This window comes from Crocuta crocuta, unplaced genomic scaffold, assembly GCF_008692635.1.
Source record: "Crocuta crocuta isolate KB4526 unplaced genomic scaffold, BGI_CrCroc_1.0 scaffold180, whole genome shotgun sequence".
Lineage (NCBI taxonomy): Eukaryota > Metazoa > Chordata > Mammalia > Carnivora > Hyaenidae > Crocuta > Crocuta crocuta.
The window spans coordinates 1,034,975-1,045,034 of record NW_027527549.1 but is presented as its reverse complement, the minus strand read 5'-3'; positions in this window follow the sequence as shown (position 1 = coordinate 1,045,034).

The window sequence follows — 10,060 nt, the reverse complement described above, 5'->3', positions numbered from 1 at the left end:
TTTGTCTGTGGGGGCCCCGCCTAGAGGTGGGTGCCCTGCAGAGGCTGCAGCCCAGGGCAAACGGGAGTTCCTGGGGCTCCAGTGAATCTGGGCTCCAATCCAGGGGGATGCAAGGCTGACAGCAAAGTCCCTGCACCCAGGAGGTCTGCAAAGAATGGGATGCAAAACAAAAGATGGCCTCTGGATCTCGGCTCTCTGGCAGCTGGCCTCTGGCATGTTGCCACATTCTGGAGAGGAGCGGTGGCTTCTGGAGAGCTTACACATGTGAAAAAACCTGTGTCTGTCCACCATGATCAACTGGGATTCATTCCTGGGTTACAGGGCTGGTTCAATATTCGCAAATCAACCAATGTGATACATCACATTAACAAAAGAATAGATAAAAACGATATGATCCTGTCGATAGATGCAGAAAAAGCATTTGACAAGATACAGCATTCCATCTTAATAAAGACCCTCAAGAAAGTTGGGATAGAAGGAACTTACTTAAACATCATAAAAACCCTCTATGAGAAGCCCTCAGCTAACATCATCCTCAATGGGGAAAAACTGAGAGCTTTCCCCCTGAGATCAGGAACACGACAGGGATGTCCACTCTCACCACTGTTGTTTAACATAGTGCTGGAAGTCCTAGCATCAGCCATCAGACAACAAAAGGAAATCAAAGGCATCAGAATTGGCAAAGAGGAAGTCAAACTTTCACTTTTTGCAGACGACATGATACTTTACATAGAAAACCCGACAGACTCCACCAGAAGCCTACTAGAACTGATCCAAGAATTCAGCCAAGTTGCAGGGTACAAAATCAACGTACAGAAATCGGTTGCATTTTTATACACCAACAATGAAGCAACAGAAAGAGAAATCAAGAAACTGATCCCATTCACAATTGCACAAAAAAACCATAAAATACCTAGGAATAAACCTAACCAAAGATATAAGAGATCTGTCTGATGAAACTTATGAAGGAAATTAAAGAAGACACAAAGAAATGGAAAAACATTCCATGTTCATGAGTCAGAAGAATAAATATTGCTAAAACGTCATTATTACCCAAAGGAATCTACACATTCAATGCCATCCCAATCAAAATTGCACCAGCATTCTTCTCAAAACTAGAACAAACTATCCTAAAATGTGTATGGAAACACTAAAGACCCTGAATAGCCAAAGTAAGAAAACCAAACNCAAGATAAAGAGCTTCTGCATGGCAAAGGAAACAATCCATAAAACTAATAGGCCACTGATGAAATGGAAAAGATAGTTGCAAATATCTTTTTGCATATCAGATAAAGTGCTAGTATCTNACTTAACGGAGGACCATGAGGGAGAAGAAGGAGGGATATGCGGGGGAGAGAGAGGGAGGCAAACCATGAAAGACTTTTGAATGCCGTGAACAAACTGAGGGCTGATGGGGGTGGCGGAGAGGGGAAGGGGGTTGATGGGCATGGGGGAGGGCACTTGTGGGGATGAGCACTGGATGTTATATGGAAACCAACTTGACAATGAACTATTTAAGGGAAAAAAAAAACAAACCCTGTGTCTGGGGCACTTGCCCTCAAGCTCATGGAGAAGGTCCCTGGGGGGAGAGGACAGACCCCTGAGTGGTAGACACCCTGCTTTCTCTCTGTGGGCCTCTCCGTCTGTTTTCCACAAACCCCCCTCAAGCTGGAGCACTAGGTACTGACACTGTAAAGAGGAAATTTGTGTCCTGGCTCTCAAGGAGCTGTTTCCCCTGCAGACAGGGCCAGTTTCAGAGCTAATCTGGGGGGATGGGTCCATGAACAAACAGTGACATAGAGTGAGACATAATGACGTGTGTGCGGGAGCCGGGAATGACCCTTGGACAAGGAGGTCAATCGGGAGCCTCTTGCAATGGTCCAGTGGAGTGATCGTGACAGCAGTGGCAATGGTGTGGGGAGGAGCCTGCACGCGTATCCTCCCAGGGTGCTGCCCCACCCCCTCTTCCCCCAGGCAAGGCGGGGGTGGAAGGTCCTCCTGTCCCACAATCTCACCACACTGGAACAGAGTTGCCTGTTTATTCATCCCTTTATCCCGTCTGCCCCCAGGCTGTGAAGACATAGCCATATCTGTCTTATTCAATATTGTAAATAAGCACATAGGACATAGTAAATACTTCATCAATATTCATTACATTTTTAATTAATCAATTGTCTGTCCCAGTTGGCTTTGCCATTGAAGTGTTCCCACAGATGCTGCCTCTCACATGGGCTCCATTCAGACTTCAGCGTCTCTCATTGGCCTTCCTGACTCACCCTGATTTTCTTCCTGTTCCGTGAACTAGGCTTTGGGCTTCACTCTGCTCTCTCATGGTGTTCTGAGCCATGCACCACTCCAGATGCCTTCTTCGGCTTTGCCTGCTGATGACCATTTACAGCAGTTCAATCCCACATGGGGTGTCCAGGTAAGATGGACTTCAGATCCCCTTTTTGAGTCTGGGATTCCTACAAGTTCCCTTTGTAATAATCGACTCCCCTAATTACGACTTTTCATCGACACAGCATCCCTTTGCTCCTTGCCTGACAGGCTCCTCGGCCCGTCCTGTTCCTTGTCTGCCCAAAACCCGCCACAGACACGAGCCACTGATGCTAATTTTGAGACAGGTATTGTGAGCAGCTAGCATTGTGTGCTTTATGATTTGCAAAACCCTTGCACATACATGATCTTATTTACTCATCACATCATCCCCGGGAGGGAGGTAGTGATATTGCCTACAACTTGAACTTTGATGTCTGCTCCATGCCCTTCTGCTGCATTGCCCGCGGCGAGGGTGAGCCAGCTGGGGCCTTCCTGACGTGAATCAGTACGAGTGTGGAGCTGCCTGAGTTGCCTTCATTAAAAACCCACAGAACATAAATCCCAATTTACGGCTGGTAATCTATTTGCAACTTACAGGCTTTCAACTGAATACTGAAACTTGATACAAATGAGATTACTCCTATCTCAATTTACATCCAGTGATATAACATGTCCCTTGTGTCTCCTTTACCTGCTGAATTATTATTAAACTAGTGTTTCTAGTTCACACCTTCACTAGTTCATAGCAGTAAGGAATATTTCACCCTGATCAGCACTCAGGAGGGCTGGCAAGGACAGAGAGAAGAGAAGGGAATTTACTAGGTCATAGTCAGACATGAGAGGAGGAATCCACATCTACGTGTGTTTACCTCCCCTGCGATGGGGGAGAAAAGTGCTTAAGAATCCAGGTCATTGGGTAGAGTCTGGTGGGGTAGAAGCCAGTGCATTCCTCAGCCATTACCAGCCACTACCGTGCACCTGCTTCACTGAGTAAACTAGTCATGCCATGTGTAGAAGGCACTGGAAAGGGTGCAGTGAGTTAGAAAATACTTGCATGACTTGAGGGGGTGAGACCAGATGACTTTAGACAACTTCCAGCTCAAAAGAGACTGTGCTTCTGGTCTGCAGAATATTCTAAAAACACTCCTCATGACTCCCATAAAGTTGGCACGTGTAGCGCCTTTAAATCCTTCAAAGCCCTTCGCCCTGTTTCTGTCCCAGCCTAGAGAGAACGGCCAATTAGAAAGTGATGCCGACTCCTCTAAGGGATCCAGTGGCACAGAGCGAACTGACAGGTAACAGTGAGAGAGGTAAGAGAAGAGACCTCGGTGGAAAAGCGTGGTAGCCGCATTCTATTACAGCCTAATTGGTCCTGAAAGCATCGTGGCAGAGTAGCACAGCAGGAATTGACATTGATAATAACAGAGTCATCAAGAGACATTAAAGCATAGATATGTCACTACAACCTGGTCACTCCACTCATTTACAAAATATTTATTAAACACCTAGTAAGTATCTGACTCTGGATCCAGGGATGGAAAGATGGAGATAAGTTTCAGTCCCTGCCTTCGAAAGGCTCTCTCGACTTCAGTTTCTTCAGCTGTGTAATGAGGGAGCCAAACTCAGTGATTCCTAAGATTCCTCCCTGGAGGTCCTAATGCATAAGCTTTATGTATTAGAGTTTGAACCTCAACAATCCTATGAGGTGGTAACTCAGGTCCCATAATCCTGTTTTGCAAATGAATGAACTGTGGCTCAGAGGGGTTAGTGTCTGGCTCAAAGTTACAGAGATGATGAGGAGCAGAGAGGCTGGACACTCAACCCCATGGACCCATCACAGCCACTAGAAGGCTTTTCCTCTCACCCCTGTGCTCTCTCTGCACTTTCTTCCTTCCTCCAAAGGGGCAGGCCAAATGGGTGGAGAGCAGTTCATGCATAGATTTGCCGATCTGGAATACGACATTCAGTGGCTACAAAACAAGAAGTGCAAGTGGACAGCAATACGTATCTGGAAGACCAACCAAAATGGCATTGAAGGATCTGTCAAGATCAACAGCAAGGTAAGTCAAAAAAAGTCAACAGGGACACATGCTGAACAGCTAAACTATCTCTGAGAGAAAATGCGATAGAAGGAAAGAGGCAGCATGGGAGTACTATGAGAAAGGAAGGAAGAGAGGGAGGGAGGGAGGGAGGGAGGGAGGAAGGAAAGAAAGAAAGAAAGAAAGAAAGAAAGAAAGAAAAGAAAGAAAAGAAAGAACGGACAACTTAAAACCAAACACACATCGCTACTGGCCGAGTTGTTTTAGCCCAGAGAAAACAGGACGCTTTTTCCATATGCCCTGCTTTTTTCCCTGACGGCAGGCGCAGGATGTAGCTGTCGATCCCGCTGTTACTGATAAGAGATCTCTGGTGGGTAACAGGTGGGATGTCCTACAGACAACGTATGAATGGAGAGAGAAGGCAGTCAGCGAGCCCCTGGATCCTGACAAATGGTTTGTAACACCAGAGATGGCCCCCCGCACCCTCCCCATGATAAGACAGCAAGAATCAGCCTGAGAATGAGCACATATTAAGCACCTTTATTATCCTGGATGCTTTGTTAGCTGTTTTATCAACACTGGCTCACCCATGCCCCTGGGTGGGTAATATTCCCTGAAGCCCAGGGAAAGGATTTGCTCAGTCTTACCCGGCTGTGGATTGGCAAGGCAAGGATTTGAACTCAGCCCAAGCTCAGAGCCCCGGCTCTTTCCACACCTCCCACAGCCTCGAAGCCATAGGTTCTGGCCCAGCACTTACTAGCTCTGCGGACTTAGAAGAACACCTCGGGCTCCCCAGACCTGCTTATCTCATGGAACCGTTGTAAAGATACAAGGAGACAAAATGCACGCGCTCGTTGCTCTCTGCAGAGACTCTTCTGCAATCATGATGACATTACTAACAGTAACAAGAATGACATTTGTCGAGCACCTACTATGTGCCAAGCTCTGGGCGCATTGCTTTATGAGACTCGCTTCATTTACTTCTCACAATATAATCTGTGAAACGGTACTATGAGGCACATTGTACTGATAAAACGGAGACTCACAGAGGTGAAGCAAGAGGCAAGCAGCAGGGCCGGGCTTGGGGGGGCGGGGGAGTTGTAGCATAACCTACTTCAGAACCCTCGCCAGGAAACAGATGCCGAACAAGAAAGGTCTTCCCACTACCTTCTGTGGTTTTATTCCTTTCCTCCCCTGTGGCCACAGGGCTTAGATGCACTGGCCTAGTTTGAGAGCTTCCCCTTAGATATTGGAGGTAGAAATTGTCACTGTGGGAAGGCGGGCACCATATGCACTTGAAGGAGACAGCCCTCGGTTCTTATCTTCAGCTTGTCTTTGTCCAGCTGAATGGAAGATGCCACCGAGAGCATTTACCACTTGCTGGCGATGTGCCCCTCCTGCGTGAGGTTCTGAGTGAGGAGACAAATAGCCCCGGAGCTCTGAGGGCTCACAGTCAGTCGGGGAACCCATACTAGTATTTTCTGGGCCCCATTTATGAGCTGGGCTCTGTCTTAGGTCCTGGGGACACAAAGATGAGCGGAATACAAAACATTGTGGCACAGGCTGCAGTGGGGATGTGCCCGGGGTGCATGGGGGCCCAAAGGGGAGGCACCTGACCCCGTTGGTGGGAGTGGAAACGATCCGAAGAGCCTGCCCTAGGAAGTGGGGTTTCCAAGCTCTGTACTGACTGTCCGCACTGCTGAAGTGTTTGCATGCATCACCTCCCATCCTCTAGCAGCAATCCTATCGGGCAGAAGGAGGTATTAAGTAACTTGCTTGAGGTGTCACCGTACTTAGTGGCAGGGCCTGCCGCTGATCCTAGAAGCTCTGATTCTAGGTCACCAGACTCTTAAAGTCTGTGCTCTTTCTAATACGCAGCGCTCCCCTGCAGAAAGCAACGGCCCACCACGGATGAACACAGCAGGAAAGGGGGACTGCCCAGCCATCTGGAAGGTGGCATGGAGGTGGCGTGATGGACCCGCACAGGTGCTTTCTTTATTCTGCTGCTTCCTCTGGGTTGTGGACAGGGAGGAACAGCCTAGAGGGTCAAGGCCACCTGCCCAGCAGTCCAGGGGACCGGGTGAATGATTTCGGTGGGGAGGTAAGTGAGGGTGAGGAGTCGTCTTTGGGCTGTAAGAAATATAAACCCACTCATACTAACTTGAGAACAAGAAAGAAAAGAAAAACAAACGAGGGGCGCCTGGATGGCTCAGGTGGTGAAGTGTCCGACTTTGGCTCAGGTCATGATCTCACAGTCCGTGGGTTCGAGCCCCACATCGGGGGGGAGCTGCTTCAGATTCTGTGTCTCCCTCTCTCTCTCTCTGCCCCTCCCCTGCTCATGCTCTGTCTCTCTCTCTCTCAAAAATAAATAAACATTAAAAAATTAAAAAAGAAAGAAAAACAAACAAGAAAGGGAGTGTTTCTTTTGAGGAGTCAGGCATTTTGTAGACTCCAGGCTAGAAGTGCACTGTGAGCCCAGGAGTGATGTGTAGGGGGAGGGCTTGCACTTAGCAGCCTCAGCCCTCTTCATCTTTCCTCTTTGTAGTCCGGCTTTCGCTGTCTCTGGTAATGGGGCCAAAAATGCTTCCAAACACTTTCTCAGATTCCACGTCTTGGATCTGTCATCCTAAATCCCCAGGAGACAGAATGTGATGTGCTCCCCTGGAGCCGCAAGGCTGAGGCTGGGGAGTGTGGGTGCCCCAGTCTCAGAGAAGCTGGAGTCTGGGTGGCTGGCGGGACCCCCCAGGGTCACAAGGCTGTGCTCTGGAGAGGTGCCCAACTCGAGATGCTGTCAGAACCCATGTTCTGGAGACACAGCGCTGAGAGGCCTGCCCTTTGAAGTAATACGCTGGTTTCCACATTTATAATTCTTCTGTGGCGTTATTAAATCCATAAATAAAGATTTAATCTTTTAAGCTCTGCATCGTGAGCGCGGAAGCAGACCAGCAGAGGCTGCAGCTGCTGACGGGGCTAAGGGTGGAAGGGGCCCCTGCTGTGCTTGGACGGAAAAGCCCTTGCACTGGGGGCCACTGCTGTGGAGACAGCCTGGACAGCAGGCCCCGAGGACAGCCACCCTGAAAGCCGGGAGGGATATCCGGGGTCTCAGCAGCTCTCAAAAGAGCATGTTTTGACCTGAACAGGTAAAGAATGGAGCACTGTTAGGGGAGGATCCCAGGAGCCTGATGGAAGGAAGGGGCCTGTGCACCTGGAGCGGGACTGAGCCTGGAGGAGGAGGAGGAGGGGAAGGAGGAGGGAAAGAAAGGGTTCTGCTTCCTGCTTAGCCCAGAGCCCGGGGGCAGAAGCCCTGACAGCTGAGTCCACAGCTTCGCCCTCACATCTCTCCCCACCACCCGGGGCTCACACAACCTTGGCTCAGGCTCCTTGACGGAAGGGCAAGATGACCCCTTTGGTTTCTCTGGAAGGCAGACATGACGACCAGCGCCAGGGAGAAGAGACTTGAGCACAGAGCAGAGAGCTTGGAGGTTAGGGCAAGAGACTCTGGGGGCTAGAGTGGGGGAGGGGAGCCCTCTCCGCCCAGCCTTGGGATGGACAGGCAAGCCCTGGACCCCTCACTTCCCACCTTAGGGCCTCAGCTTTCCACTGTCTTCTGTTCAACCCAAACCAGAGGTCATGCCTGTCTCGGCCACATGAAGGGTCCTGGAGGGTCCGAGAAGGGGCTAGGGGGCTGGTGTTGGACAGGATTCAGCTACCCCAGCACCCACCTTGAGCAGCAGATAATTTAGTTTAATGACTTTGGACAGTTCACTGGCTCCGCCCACACATTCCACTCACCTTCCTAAATGCTTCCAAAATAGCACTAGGGATTGTACAAGAGCCAAAAAGAAAGAAAAGAAAAAAAGCAAAAAGTAACAAATGACAAGGCCCCAGGGATTTCTGCCCTTTCAGGAAGTCTGAGTGAACTTTTCTAAAGAAAATTTAAGCAAAAAGAAAGGGTGTTTTTGCCTTTCTCGTTGAGGATTCGGGCAGACAGGTGCCCACACGGGGGGCAGCAGGACCGGGTTTCACACTCCGCTCTGCACGCCGGATGTCACTCACACACTTACACACAGCGTCAGAGCTGTCCTCGCCTCAGGGCCCTCCAGCAGCCATTCCCGATGTCTGCGGCCCCAGACCAGCCCTGGCCCCTGACAGCTTACAATCACATGGACGCACGGTGTCCCGCTTCAAAGGCGGCCACCCGCCCCACGCGCACGCAGGCGTCCACACGCAGTGGCAGTGCCACGCTGGGCAGGGACCCCTCTCCCCAGGCCTCCAGCGAGAACGCCCTCTCTCCTCCACAGCCCTCCTGTGCCGCGCACTGGAGCCAGATGTTCCGTGGGCAGCCCCCTGGGTGGGTGACAGGCGGTGATTACTGTTGCCAGCCCCACATTAGCAGAGAATTGAATGGGAGAGAGCCCCCCTCCCACCCCGCGCTCCCTACAATAGCGCCTTTGTGAGGTGCTTCGCCGTCTTTCTTCTCCCTTCCTTACCAACGTACCGTCAGGGGCAGCTCTGCCTGGGGAGAGAAGCAAAGTAGACAATTGGAGGATCACAGGCTGCGGCACCCCATCCTGGGCGTAGGGTGGAGGGGGTGCACGTCAGGGAAGACATGTGCTCCCTTCTCCTCCCCAACCAGAGGACTCCCAACCTGAGGCCTGCTCCCCCAGAAAGGCAACAGGGTCTTGACCATCATCCGCCCCTGAAGCTGGGGCGGGGCTCAGCACATTCCTAGAGGCAGGAAGGAGTCCCACACCCAGGGTTTTCCACCCCTCCCCCTCTGCTCCCTCTCCTTTCCCCAAACAGGCTTCTGCAACTCCAAGCCAGAGGCCAGGGCAGGAAAGGGTTAGGTGTCCGGGACTTCCAGGGCAGACTTCAGCCAGGTGCCAGCACCACAGCGGCTAGGTGGGGGTGACCAGAGGCCAGTGTCGGGAAACTGGGAAAGCTAGCATCTGGGGCATGGTCATCACCCCTCCTCCTCGCCCAAACCGCAGCGCTGTGGCAGTAGGGAAGTCGGAGCGGTTCAGAGCAAGCCCGGTTGTGCAACCGGGCCCTGGGGACTGCCCCATGCCGGAGCAGGAGTGGGGTCTGGGGCCCAGGCAGAGTCCCGGAGCTTCCTTCCAAAAACAAATTCAGGGCTCTGGTCTTCGCACCACACTCCAGTGCTGTGCCTAGAATCCATTTTCTGGTTCCAAACCTCGGGAGTTAGAAGACTTGAAAGCTCTACCCCCCACGCCCCCACCCTCGCCCCCGGGCCTCAGTGTCTCCGCCCGGGGCGCGGTGCCCAGGGTGGCTCTGGGCTCCGGGAAGGGCCCCTGTGGATCAGAGGGTGCTGCGGAGAAGAAGCCTCTGGGCCAGCCCAGTCTCCTGAAGTGGCGGGATTCTGTGCTTCCCCAGGGAAATCTGTAACTGGAGAAGGACCCTCTCCCTCAGCGAGGGAGCCCAGCCAAGTCCCTAATGTGGCTTAAGGGGTGGCAATGGGGTGGCAGAGGAAAATGGAGGGTCATGGGGAGAAATCTGATCTGAGGGCTACCCCCAAACACACACAGGCAAGGAGCAGTGGAGTTTCTTTTTAATGCAAAAGGTTGCAATACACACGACGACGTAGACAAAGTCCCATTCTCCAGGGCTCTACAGAGAGAAGGGAGGCAGGGCCGAGTCGGAAAAGCCTCTTCCTAGAACTCTACCCCGAACCACCTCCCCCA